Raw genomic sequence first — 14019 nt, 5'->3', positions numbered from 1 at the left:
TCGAGCTATATTACGACAATAGTACAGAAGTAGTCCAAACCAATGACCCAAGGTTCCATAGAGGAACAAAATACACTGAGAAGAAGTATCATGTTCTACATGATATTGTCCGGCAAAAAAATATACTTGTGGCTAAAACATTGCATTGGAACACAACTTTGTTGATCCATTAACAAAGGTGTCATTGATCAATAATTTTGATCATCATTTAGATAACATTGGAGTTAGATGCAATTTGAATTGACTATGAGGGCAAGTGGGAGCTATTGGGATTTATATGCCCTGGCATAGCAAATTCTTATCTGGATTATAGTGACATATGTTCCTGACATTTATGAAATATTTATGCTTTACACAATTGGTGAATTCAATGTATTATATTTCGATTCATTATAGAATTGATAGTATCCACTTGATTACAAGAGTTATTTATATATGTATGTGATGGCGATCAATACATGAATATAAATAGTAATCATAAATTGTTCATAGTCAGTAATTATGGATGGACTCATAATTAATTAAGACTTAAACTAGATCCGAGTTAGGTTGAGATATATTGCGAGACCCGTCGTATGCAATTGCTTCCTATTACCGTCATGGCATTTGACTCTTAAGCATGAGAAAAAATATAGACACTTTTATTAATTAATAATTACTTTGATTTGTCTGGCGGATTCTTCGAGATCCTTAGACCGACACTTTGGATAGTTATGTAATTAATAGTTAGAGGGTTATATTTTCAATATTTGTATCATTGCTACTTGTATTTATTTTGTATTAATTATGGTTGATCACAAAGTAAATTCGAAGGCCTTCGTATGTTTTTAGACAAAATGATTTATTATATACATATTTATTTAAATTATTATTTTTGTCAAACAAATGTATCATTGTGATCGAGCCAAAAATAATCAAAGGTACCAAAATAAATATATTAATTAAGTAGTCAGATTGATGACTTTATTTATCTGATAACTAATTATGCATAGAGGGGTCAAAGTGCAATATTGACTTAGAGGTTATTTATTATTTAATTGGAGTTCAATTAATTTCTTTTAGTGGAGTAGAAATTAATTTATGAATTAATTGAATTGGGTCCATGGACTGGGCCAATTATTAATTCATTATAGTCAATCAAATAATATGCCCAAAGGATTTTCACTCATAGCCCAACTTGATATTGGAATCCTATTAGATTTGAGACATGTGAATTAGAGATTGAGAAGAATTTGTTGTTTCCTTTTTTTTATCTTTATGTTGCCTATAAATATATATGGTCTATGTATATTTTAGGGGTGATTTTTATAAGAAGGAAAAAGGAATATATTTTCTCTCTCTAGAAAATTAAGGTTAGTGTTCTCATCTAATGGAGGCTCCCACAAGCCTATTTTTCCAAGGTCATTCATGAAGGCTTATGAGTGATTCCTAAAGGCAAAATAATTACCAAGAAGATGGAGATCCAAGGAAAAAGCATCTTGCTAAGGGATTTACAATAAGTGAAAACATTCACTTTAGAGGAAAGATTTAAAGGTTTACTCAGACCTTTGGTGTAAGTATTCAATCTGTTAATTGAATGATACATCATATTTTATTTTTGTATAAAATGTGTCTTTATGTGATGAATCAAGATCTATGAATCAAAATCCCTCAAAAAGTTTTTAAAAGTAGCACGTTTCCCAACATTTTTGACATTAATTTCAAGTAAAAACCTTTTTCTTTTTTTTTTCTTTTTTTTATGTTGCCCAAAAGTTCTATTATCAGTTTCATCATTTTTAAGATATTGATGAATTTAAGAATTCAACCCTCAATAATTGCACCAATCGTTGTCATAACATTCCGGGCAGTTATAAGTGTTCGTGCCCAAAATGGTACCAAGGGGACGGCAAAATAGATGGATAGGGTTGCGCTCTAGGCCCGTTATTATTGACCAAGGTCTCGCTTGGTAAGTCTGTATATATATTTTTACACTCTTGACAATAATTGCTTCCAACCTTGTCAAGAGAGAACATTTCCTTACAGAAAATTTACAATAGCCTGAGGGAGACTACAGAGAGATTACAAACCCAGCCCAAAAGAGCAGGCCCAGCCCAAAAAGAGCAACAACACGAAGTAGAAAATAAGAACTTTGTTAAATGTTTAAATAATAAGAACTTTTCCTATGATTTTAAAAATAATTCAGACTTTCCTGGTTAGTTTTGTCAATTTATCAATGGCTTGAAATGACAATAATATCCGTTGTACTTTTATTGTTTTTAATTTATAAAACCAAAATAACGATGTTAGAAGTGTTTGGGCTGCATCCCCCAGCTTTGCTACCGATACAGTCTCTCTCATCATCGGCGAGTTAATCTTATGTACCGCGGTAATTATAGACTTTAATTAACCTTGTTGCTAAGAGGGTTGTAGCTAGTTTTGAGAAATGGCATTCTTCCAATTTTATCTTTTTTTATCTGTCTCTAGAACTTCTAATCCTTGTTTTTAAATTTATTTTTTATTTATTTTTAAACACTGGGACTTGGACAAAATAATCACTTGAAGTGATTATTGTTTTGGCATCCAATATTTCTTGCATGAACCAAGTAAATAGTTTCCAGCATATTCAAATTCATTTGGAGAAAGACGCATCTTGACAATATAACACAAAACAATTTGGTCTCTCCTTTTTACTTACCGAAAAAAAAAAAGAATACAACAACAACAACAACGCAAAACAATTTGGTTTGTCAATTTGCATAACTGGCTAACGGCCAGGATGCTTAAATTAATCAAACAGTATTTAGTTTTAGTTTTCCTCGGCATTGATGTTTCAACTATCCATGTGTGTGTATGTACATGTAATTTGGTACATAGGAGTTGAGTTGCATTCAATAAAACATAGTTTATTCTTTTGTCAAATATAGGTATCAGCATAGGCTTCGCAGTATTATTAATTGGAGGCACTTGGTTGTACCGGAGATTTAAGGAAAGGAAGCTCAAAGAAAAGTTCTTTCGGCAAAATGGTGGTTTTTTGCTACAACAAGAAGTCCATGAAGGTAGGGTAGTCAGTCGAGAAGAGGAGAGGGGTTCGAGCCCCAGCGTGGGCAAAAAAGTGTGTATGTGTTTGTTTTACCATCCAAAAAAAAAGAAAAAGAAATACAACTCCATGAAAGGCAAATATCGGCCAATACCATTAGAATTTCACAGCAAAGGAGCTTGAGGATGCCTCCAACAACCATGATGAAAGTAGGATAGTCGGTCGAGGAGGTTTTGGTACGATTTACAAGGGAATTTTTCAAAACAACAAGACAGTTGCCATAAAGAAGTCCAAAATGGTGGATCGAAACCAGATTGACCAATTCATAAATGAGGTGGTTGTGCTGTCTCAAATTAATCATAGGAATGTGGTAAAGCTCTTGGGTTGTTGTCTAGAGACAAAAGTCCCATTATTGGTATATGAATTCATCACCAATGACACTCTCTATCACCACATGCATAGCAAAGAAAAGACCTAGGTCATGTCCCTGGAAACCGTTTAAGGATTGCTGCAAAAACTGCTAGAGTGCTATCATATTTGCACTGTGTAACTTCCGTTCCCATCATTCACAGAGATGTGATGTCAAGTCCATGAGCATACTCTTAGATGATAATTACACCACAAAGGTGTCTGACTTTGGGGCTTCAAGGTTGATTGCACTCGATGAAACTCAAGTATCAACTATGGTGTTGGGAACCGTTGGTTACTTGGATCCTGCATATTTGCAAACAAATCAGTTGACTGAAAAAAGTGATGTTTATAGCTTTGGCGTACTTCTTGTGGAGCTGCTCACCGGAAAGAAGCCACTTTCTCACACTGGGCCAGAGAAGGAGAGAAGTCTAGAATTGTATTTTCTAGAATTGAAAGTGTAAGATTATTTATTTAATGGTGGCACACATGATTTGGACATGTGACATATTACTTGGTGGGTAAGTAAATAGATATCAATTAATATTCTTTATTTTTTGTCAACTTATAATTACCTTTTTTGTAATTACTTATTGGAGAAGTGTTTTCCTTTCTTATCCCTAATTTGATGGAAAGTAGAATTATGTTACTATAAGGAAAACTGGTCCTCTCTCTGCCTTTATAAAAGTGCATATACTCCATCAATTATGTACAATTAATGAAACAACACGTCAAAGTTTTATGTGTGCAAAAGGCCAAAAGAGAGAAACCAGTTTCCACCTTTACCTGTTGATCAGAGTAACAGATTATTTCGTGGCCAAAGGATCTGGATGTTGGACTTAATCTTAACAAGAATTGATATCGTGAATCGAGGTATTTATATCTAACTAGTATTTATTTATGCATTATAGATATATGAAAATTATGAAGTTCTAAGATATGGGATTCATGTAAAATTGTGATTAATGACTTAACACGAATTATTATAGTTTACATGTGGTATCAGAGTTTACGGTTTAGGAACTCATTATTTTTCATTAATGTTGCATAAATAATATGTGTAAGTATAAATTAAAATTAAAGTTATTGAATATATAAAATATATGTATTGATTTATTTATTTTAGGAATTTGAATTTCTAGAATAATTTGTGAGTTTAGAAATTTAATCTAATAAATTAGACATGCAAATAACTTGTTGTTTCGAACCCAAACATACATACATATTGTAGAATCAATTTTAAATTGATTCAATTATGATCTTTAAGTTCGAAAATAAAATAATATATTTTATTATGTATATAAAATAAAAAGATATTTTCTATGAAATTTCGGACTATTAAGTTTTTGAGATCGAAGTTGCTTAAACTTTAATCGACAATTATGAGTATGTGTGTATAATGTTAAATGGGTAAATTAATAATTAATTAATTACTAGTTAATTTAATATTCATATTATGTATGGGTTAGTAGCTACCAAAGTGGCCTAATCATAATGATCGATGAATATTAATTTTAGTAGTAAATATAACTTAATGATGAATTAATTACTGTCTAATTTAATATTCATATTATGTGAAGATTGGTAACTACTAAAGTGGCCCAATCATAATGATTGATGAATATTAATTTTTGTAATAGACATAATTAATCATAAATTAGTTACTATCTAATTTAATATTCATATTATGTAAAAGTTGGTAGCTACCAAAGTGGCCTAACCATAATAATTGATGAATATTAATTTTAGTAGTAAACATAATTGCAATATTTCATGAATTATGATGCTTATAATTTTTTGTGATATTCATGAATATTGATTTTATTTAATTATGAGAAATAATTCCTCAAAGGGAATTGATTTTCAAGTGATTAAATAAAAATTAAAGAGTCGTATGTATTTTTTTTTAATTAGGTAAATATAGGATATCCAAATGTAACTTATTTGTTTAATTAAATAATGCATCACCAATAAAGGTATACATATAAATACATGTAAGCATCATTATTAGTATTTTGTACTTGCCACCCAAAGGGGTACTATAGTTATACATTGTATTTATATTTTTAAGTTATACATACGTATTGTTAACTCAAAGTATTATTGTTATTAAGATTTTATCTTATTATATTTGTTTTATTACATCCCTTAATGCGCATGCTACATCTGTTCTGATTCTCAATATGACTAACTTCTCATAATGAAATGAGTAAGTTGAGTTCAAAATTTAGATGTGTTAAATCTTAATTTAACATTTTAAATTGAGAAACTTACTGTTATTACTGATAAAAACAGTGAGGAAGAAAAGATTCTCCATAAAGTTTGGGAGAGATCGAACAGATTAAGCATTATGGTTATGCAAATAATTGTTCCTCATAGTGATAGTGCTAAGGAATATTTGATTATAAGAATGTTTTCGTGTTATAGATAAATATCTAAAACGAAAATTATTAAAACAAATGGAAAGTGATTTAATTGACCATTATGTTAATTTATGAGGAGACAAAACTTAAGTAGCAAGGTAATCATTATGTTCATCTGATGACTCAAGAAGTTAGAAAGAAATTTGGGAATAAGTCAGAAAAGATAATAAGTGAGCAACACCCAAAATTAAAAAATTTAGGTCAATCTACTAAAAGAAAGTAATGTAATAATGAAAAAGTGTCATTAATGTATTGAACACTTTTAGAAAGATTACATGACATATAAAGAATGATTCGAAAAAGAAAAGTACGTTTTTGGCTTTTGTATATTGCGAACTACTTGTTGAAATTCTTTTTAATACATGATAGGTTGACTTAAGTACTAATATTTATATTTTTAATAGATGCAAGAATTTTTTATGGCCTAAACCACAAATTCAAATAAGAATTTCTTATTTATGATACTTGGGAAAAAGTTTTGTTAAAACCATTGTGACACTATGTTTAATGTTAGACAATGGATTTTATTTAAATTATTTTAAAATTTTTATATTTATTCAATTTCCCATAATTTGATTTTATTTCAAAAACTTTATGTTAATGGTTTTTCATTTAAATTTGGTAATGATATTTATTTAAGAAATTATAATTTGTGAATTATGGTATTATTGTTGATGATTTCTGTAAATTCAAATTTGATGGTTTATTTATTAAAATCCTTTTAATCTTGTATCATAATGTTAGAATTAAGCGTAGCTCAATTAATAAAAATTTATCTTTAGTATAAAAGACTAGGTCAATATCTAGTGAAAGGTTAGGAAAATTAGTAAAGGATGTGATTCTTCTAAATCTAAACTTTATTGATTTTGATGTGTGTGTAGATTGTATTAAGGGTAGACAAACTAAACGCATAAAGAAATTAGCCACAATAAGTACATAGCTTCTTGAAATTATTTGTAGATCTTCTGATGTACCATCTTTTGGAGGAGAAAAGTATTTTATCGCCTTTATAGTTGATTTTTCACGTTATGGATATATCTATTTGTTGTATGAAAAATCTCAAGCAGTGGGTACTCTTGAAGTATACATAAATAAGGTTGAAAAACAACTAGATAGAAAGTGAAAATCATAAGGTCATATAGAGGTGGTGAATATTATGTAAAGTATGATGAAACAAGTTAATACTCTTACCGTTTGTTAAACTCCTTGAAATGTATGCCATTTGTGTTCAATACACTTTGCTATACATGCCACAGCAGAAGCGTGTAACTGTAAGGCGTAATCGTACTCTTATGGAATTGGTTAGGAGTATGTTAAGTAATTCATTGTTACCCATAATGTTGTGGATATTAAGTAATCTAAAGGGTACAAGTTTTACTATCCGAAATATAGTACGATAATTATTGAAACCGGTAATGTCAAATTCATTAAGAATGGTGAAATCAGTGGGAGTGATAAAAATAAGAATTTAATCATTTCAGAAGTGAGGGTACAAATATCTTTACTCATAACTTATAAGGAAATAATTGTTTATTCAGTTGTTGAACCGTATAACAACGAAGAACAATTAAATGAATAACAACTCTATAATGAGATTGTCACCAATGAATAGATTATAGAAGAATCATAAGGAATAACATTAAGACGATCTCAAAGAGAAAGAAGATCTGTTATTCCGGATGACTATGTGATATATCTACAAGAATCTGATTTTGATATATAGCAAGATATATACGGATCCGATTACATATTCACAAGCCATTAACAGTAATGATTTTATTAAATGGATCAGTATCATGAATAAAGAGATTATAAAGAAACCTTCTCTCTAGTATTTAAGAAGGAATCTTTTAAAATATCATGGCATTAGTAGCTTATTATGATTTAGAATTACATCAAATGGATGTGAATACAATTTTTATGAATAGGAGTTTATAAGAGTAAGTCCATATGGAACAACTTGAAGACTTCATATTAGAGGGTAAAGAATTCATGGTCCGTAAACTTAAGATGTCAATATATAGATTTAAACAAGCTTCCTAACAATGGTATATTAAGTTTAATGATACCATTATTTCTTTTGGTTTTAAGAAAAACACTGTTGATCAGTGTATATACTAGAAGGTTAGTGGAAGTAAGTTTATATTTCTGATTCTATATATTGATGATATTTTATTTGTTAGTAGTGATCTTAGTTTATTATATAAAACTAAATATATGGATGAGGCATCCTATGTGATAGGAATAGAAATATTTTATTATAGATCACGTTGATTTGTTTTTAGAATTGTCTCATAAAACATATATTAAAAGAGTTCTAGAAGATTTGGTTGGAGGAACAATATTATGAAAAAGTGCAAAGTAATTTATGATTACTTTGTCTATTATGAAATTTTAATTTGTAGCATGCTTTGAGGCTATAATTTATGGTTGCAGAATTTATTTCAGGACTTGGAGTTATGGGTACCGTTTTCAGATTGCTGAAAAATTATGCTGCAATTATTGATCTTCTTGTATGAAAAATGATAGGTATTCTAAAGTTAAAATACTTTATCATTAAAGAAGATATTTAGAAACAACGAATGTCTATTGAAATTATAAGCACACAACTTATGATTGCAATCCATTAATGAATGGACTACCATCCAAGACATTGGAACATGTTGAAAGAATGGGTCTTAAATATAGTCAATGATGATTATTTTTTAATTGTAGATTACTAATATTGCTTATATATATTTGACATTTTGCGCTGATTAAATGTGTTTCTGATATTTCCTCTTAATTAATGTATATGTATGTATTGTTTTAATAAGTGGTAATAGGAATAATCTTGGAAAAGACATTATTGTTAGATCATTATTGATACTTCTCATTTATAGACTATGTTGAATAGATTACTAGTGTTATGGTACATAGAAGGGACTGTGTCATTTAAGGATATATAACCACCATGACTCGCATTGGTAATTCATTTACCATGGTATTTATGATGACCAATTTAATGAGTTAATCTAATTTATGGTACACATTAATGACTATTTTACTAAACCACTACAAAGATTATCATATGTGCCAAGTGGGAGAATGTAAGATTATTTATTTAATTGTGGCCCACATGATTTGGACATGTGACATATTACTTGGTGGGTAAGTAAATAGATATCAATTGATATTATTTATTTTTGGTCAACTTATAATTACTTATTGGAAAAGTGTTTTCCTTTCTTATTCCTTACTTTGATGGAAAGTAAAATTATGTTACTATAAGGAAAACTGATCCTCTCTCTGCCTTTATAAAAGTGTATATACTCCATTAATTATGTACAATTAATGAAACAATACGTAAAAGTTTTATGTGTGCAAAAGGCCAAGAGAGATAAACCAGTTTCCACCTTTACCTGTTGATCAGAGTTGCAGATTAGTTCGTGGCCAAAGGATCTGGACGTTGGACTTAATCTCAACAAGAATTGATATCGTGAATCGAGGTATTTATATCTAACTAGTATTTATTTATGTATTATAGATATATGAAAATTATGAAGTTCTAAGATATGAGATTCATGTAAATTTGTGATTAATGGCTTAACACGAATTATTATAGTTTACAGAAAGAAGATCGACTGTTCCAAATTCTGGATGATTGTGTAGTGCAAGAGGGAAATCCAGAGCAGCTAAGAGAAGTAGCTAATCTGGCAAAAAAGGTGCTTAATGTTAAAAGGTGAGGAAAGGCCTACAATGAAGGAAGTAGCAGCCGAACTTGAGGGACTAAGAAAGATGGAAACGCACGGATGGGTTAGTGCCGGTGTAAACTCAAAGGAGAGAGAGTACTTGCTCCGTGAATTAGAGGATCGTGGTTATGGTGGTGGTGGTAATACAATGACCGGGATCAAGTATTAATTTCAGTAGGCGGTGGGAGATGATGGCTTTGTGTTTGATAATACAACTGCATTTTATTTTCTGTTTAAATTATGTACTGCACCGGTTTTATTATGTTAAATAAACAAATAAGATGTGTATTTTTTTTTTTCCAATAAATGAATAAGATGTATGATTTGATCATTTTTCATTTAACCATAGTTAATCTGTACAACAGTGTACTTATAATTGCCATCATATTCCTTTCAAGTAATTTTTAAATAAAAATTATTAACTATTATTTGATATTAATATATTTAATATTAAACTATCACTTTTAGTTTTTTGTTCCTACTTCAAATTATATTGAACAGGTCTTAGCTGCTTAGACAGTCTGGCTTTGGCTTGCTGGTGTTGCTGCTAATGGTATCACCACTAGCAACAAAGACAGCAGTGAAATTTTAGGATGGCTTATTGCTTATCTCATAATGTAATTCCTCTAGTTTAATATAGCACAATATATATAGTACCCCCTTATTTATTATTTTAAGTATTTGACTTCTGTTTAATTTGTGGAAATTATTGTCGTAATTTGCCAAGTAAAAAACACATGTAGGTGGCACAATGAAACAAAGACCATGGAAGAGCCTGCTTTGGAAATTACATAGTTGTCTTCCCTCTCATAGAGTTGAATGTCGATGGCATCAAGGTAAATTGGATAGCTACAGAAATAAAAGAGCAAAGAAGAACATTTATTAGGGAGTAAAAGTCAAAGAGAAAACTAACAAGATTAACTAGGTCGGTTATGCGAGCATTGTTCAACCTAGGTCCGCTTTGCAAGCATTGATTAACATTCCAAGATTAGGCAAATATGTGTACCGTGCATATCACACCCCACGTAAGTTTTAATTTAGCGTAAATAGGTTTATATAAATTTAAGGGTAATTTACATAGACCTCCCCTATGATTTGCCATAATTACAAGAAGTACCCTTCCTGTTTCGAAAATTACACAGACCTCCCCTACTTTTGAAAATATCCTACGCAGATCTCCCTTATGTGTGACGGACCGTTAAGTACATTGACGGACGTGTCAAAATTACTAAAATACCCTTATATTATTATCTTAAATTACTAAAATGCCCATAACAACTTTGGGCTTTCGCCACGCCAATAATGGAATTTGGAGTTTCTGGATCTTGCCGACATGGATCTTCAGTGGCGGGGTTACAGACTGTTTCTCTCTTTTGATTGCAGAGGAGATTTGATGAGAAAGAAAGGATGGATCGACTATGATACCGGATCTATGCAGTGGTATACCGGCGGTGACTATAAGGACGTCGGAGTTGGCGATGGCGATGAGAACCGTCGAGTCAGAATCGTAGAGCTTGACCCGGTATGGTGCTGTTTTTGATGTTTACAATATAGCAATAGATTAGTGGAGTTATTTATTTATTTATTTATCTCTAATGTTTGCAATACAGCAATAGATCAGTGGAGGTTTTTTTTTTTTTTTTTTTTCTCCTATCCTTATTTTAATAAAGTTTAAAAAACTTGCACCTTCATACTTTTCAATCCGAATTCCATAAATTTTTGACATCAAGGTTAGGATGAATATGTGTAGTAGATCATACTAGTTGACAGAGACCATATCCTCTGTCATTGTAATGGGCAAAATCAAAATCCACCCTTAATTCTCTATCGCATCATTAGCTATGCCACCAAACTCTACCATGCCTAGCTTGGATCATATGGAACTCTTGCCTTCAAAGATGTAAGAGAGCAAATGATGGTAAATTCACAGTATGCTCAGTATATATATATATATCATGATTATCATCTTTAATTTTGCAGGATTGGGAGTCAAAGAAAGTTGAGGTAACAGAGAGTTTGGGCAGTGCAGTTATGGTGGGTATAAGTAGACAGAACTGGAGAGGAATGGTTGTTTGTGTAGCAATGGTACGTGTTCAATGAAGGATTCTACAGGCTACAATTCAATTGGAGCAAGATCAAATATATATTTATGCAAATGTTTTGAAAGGGATGCAAAGAGATCGAGTTAATGGATACCCAAAAACAGAAGTCGAGACCTGAGAAAGTTTTATGCACTCACTCAAACACGTATATTAAAAACGACTAAAGTGTAAAATATATTGAATCATAATTCCACAATAAAATAGATTGTCTCACAGCAGACGAATTTAAGGAGGAAAAACCCGGAAGGAAAATCAGATTGTCTCAAAGCATCGCCGTCACAGATCCTCACCGTCGCTATCTCACAGCCTCGCCGTCGCCATCTCACAGCCTCACCGTCTCAAAACCCACCACCACAACTCGTCGCCGTCACAGATCCTTGCTGCCATCACCACTAACTAAACCAGATGAAGGCTTGATATATATATATAATCTTTTCAATATAATATTTATTTAATCATATAGACAAGGGTATTTTAGAGATTTTAATAAAAATAGTAGCTGACGTCATCAATTTTCATCGTTGACTAGCGTTAACCGTAACGGAAGGGAGGTCCGTGTAGGATATTTTCAAAAGTAGGGGAGGTCCGCGTAATTTTCGAAACAGAAGGGGTGCTGCCTGTAATTATGGCAAACCATAGGACAGGTTTGTGTAAATTACCCTAAATTTAAATTCTAAGCTGACTAAATTATCATTACTGGATTATTTTATAAAATATATAAAAATAAATAATTTAATAAAATAATCAAAAAAGATATTATTGGAGGACGCTTCTTATGTGCAAAAAAACACCCTTAATGTTTCAATTTTGTGTAAATAGGCCCCTCTGACAAATTTAAAATTTAAGTAGACTAAATTACCATTACTGAACCATTTAAAACGTTATTATTCCTTTTGAAGGGTGGACGTGTCATGGCAACTTCCTTTGCATAACAATATAAGTCCTTCTAAAAAATTTTGAAAAAAAAATAGGGATAATTTCACTGACACCCCTTGAAGTTTTACTAAATATCAGTCCAAAACATCTTTTTAAAATATCTATCACTCAGGTCCATTTTCACTTTTCTGTCACAGTCTCTGTTAAAAGCAAAGAAAAAGACAACTTTGCCCTTAATTTTTTAATCACATTTATTCTAAAATATCAAATACCCTAAATGACTATTATACCCATAATAAAATTATTAGATTAATTTTTTAATCATACTATTTCTTTCTCATCTATCTCTATCCGATCACATACAAACATATACTAGTATATATATATAAATATATATATATATATATATTATATTATATATTATACACACAAGTATAACACCGGCGACAATGTCAGCGCAAAAGGCGGCGGCAAGGTAGGCGCAGGAGACGGCGGCGGCAGAACAGGTACAAGAGACGATGGTGGGGCGCCAAGGAAACCCAGGTACAGAGGGTGCCTGAAGAACCACGCTGTGTACGTCTGCAGAGAGCCCATTAGTCAAGTCATCGTCTACTGATCTGGGTGCCTTCGTCACCATCGCTTACGTGCCTAACCGATGTCGTCGTTATGGGTTGTGATTGGATTTTCCAGAGCAGCAACGAAGGTGCGGTGGTGCCTAACTGATCTAAGTGGTGAAGACGCGCCGAGACTTGAGAAGTTGCTGAAGAGCCCGAGCTTCAAGGATAAACTGGCATTGTCGACGCTCATTGGGAGTCTAATTAGATCTGGTGCTGTTTCGGGTCAAGAAAACACCTGAAATGCTATCTTTTCGTGTTGTCATCACCCATAATGGTATCAAATTAAACAAGCTAATTGATAATACTTTTAAAATTTTGAGTTTGACTAATTTTTTAATACTTTTTAAAATTTTCATTTCAAAAGATTGCGAAGGACAAAATATAAATAAAGAAAAATATAGCATGAATTTCACCCCATTACCATCCTTTCCTGGCAACTTCCTTTGCATAACAACAGAAGTCCTTCCAAAGACTTCATTTTGGGTGAGTCTTTGGAATAATGGTATCAAAGACTCCAAATGCTATCTTTTCGTATTCTCTTCTCCAATAATGGTATCAAAACAAGCTAATTGATAATACTTTTAAAATTTTGAGTTAGACTAGTTTTTTTTAACACTTTTCAAACTTTTCATTTCAAAAGATTGCGAAGGGAAAAATATAAATGAAGAAAAATAGAACATGTGCAATAATGCTTTTAAAATTTTTAGTTAGACCAGTTTTTTAATACTTTCCAAACTTTTTATTTCAAAAGATTGCAAAGGACAAAATATAAATAAAGAAAAATATAGCATGTTCCCGAATTTCACCACATCACCATCCTTTCATGGCAACTTAATTCCTTTGCAT

At 31.3% G+C, this 14019-nt stretch overlaps 1 pseudogene; it reads left to right on the top strand.

Annotated features, from left to right (window-relative positions):
* The window catches only part of LOC132272906 (wall-associated receptor kinase 2-like), an 87928-nt pseudogene extending 78019 nt beyond the window's left edge, over positions 1-9909 (top strand).
* Positions 9910-14019: the final 4110 nt, after the last annotated feature.

Source organism: Cornus florida, unplaced genomic scaffold (assembly GCF_030987335.1).
Source record: "Cornus florida cultivar Cherokee Brave unplaced genomic scaffold, ASM3098733v1 CherokeeBrave_3.0.0_Hap2_Chr09, whole genome shotgun sequence".
Taxonomy (NCBI): domain Eukaryota; kingdom Viridiplantae; phylum Streptophyta; class Magnoliopsida; order Cornales; family Cornaceae; genus Cornus; species Cornus florida.
Note: the sequence above shows the minus strand (reverse complement) of the source record. Positions and strands in the feature narration are given on the sequence as shown.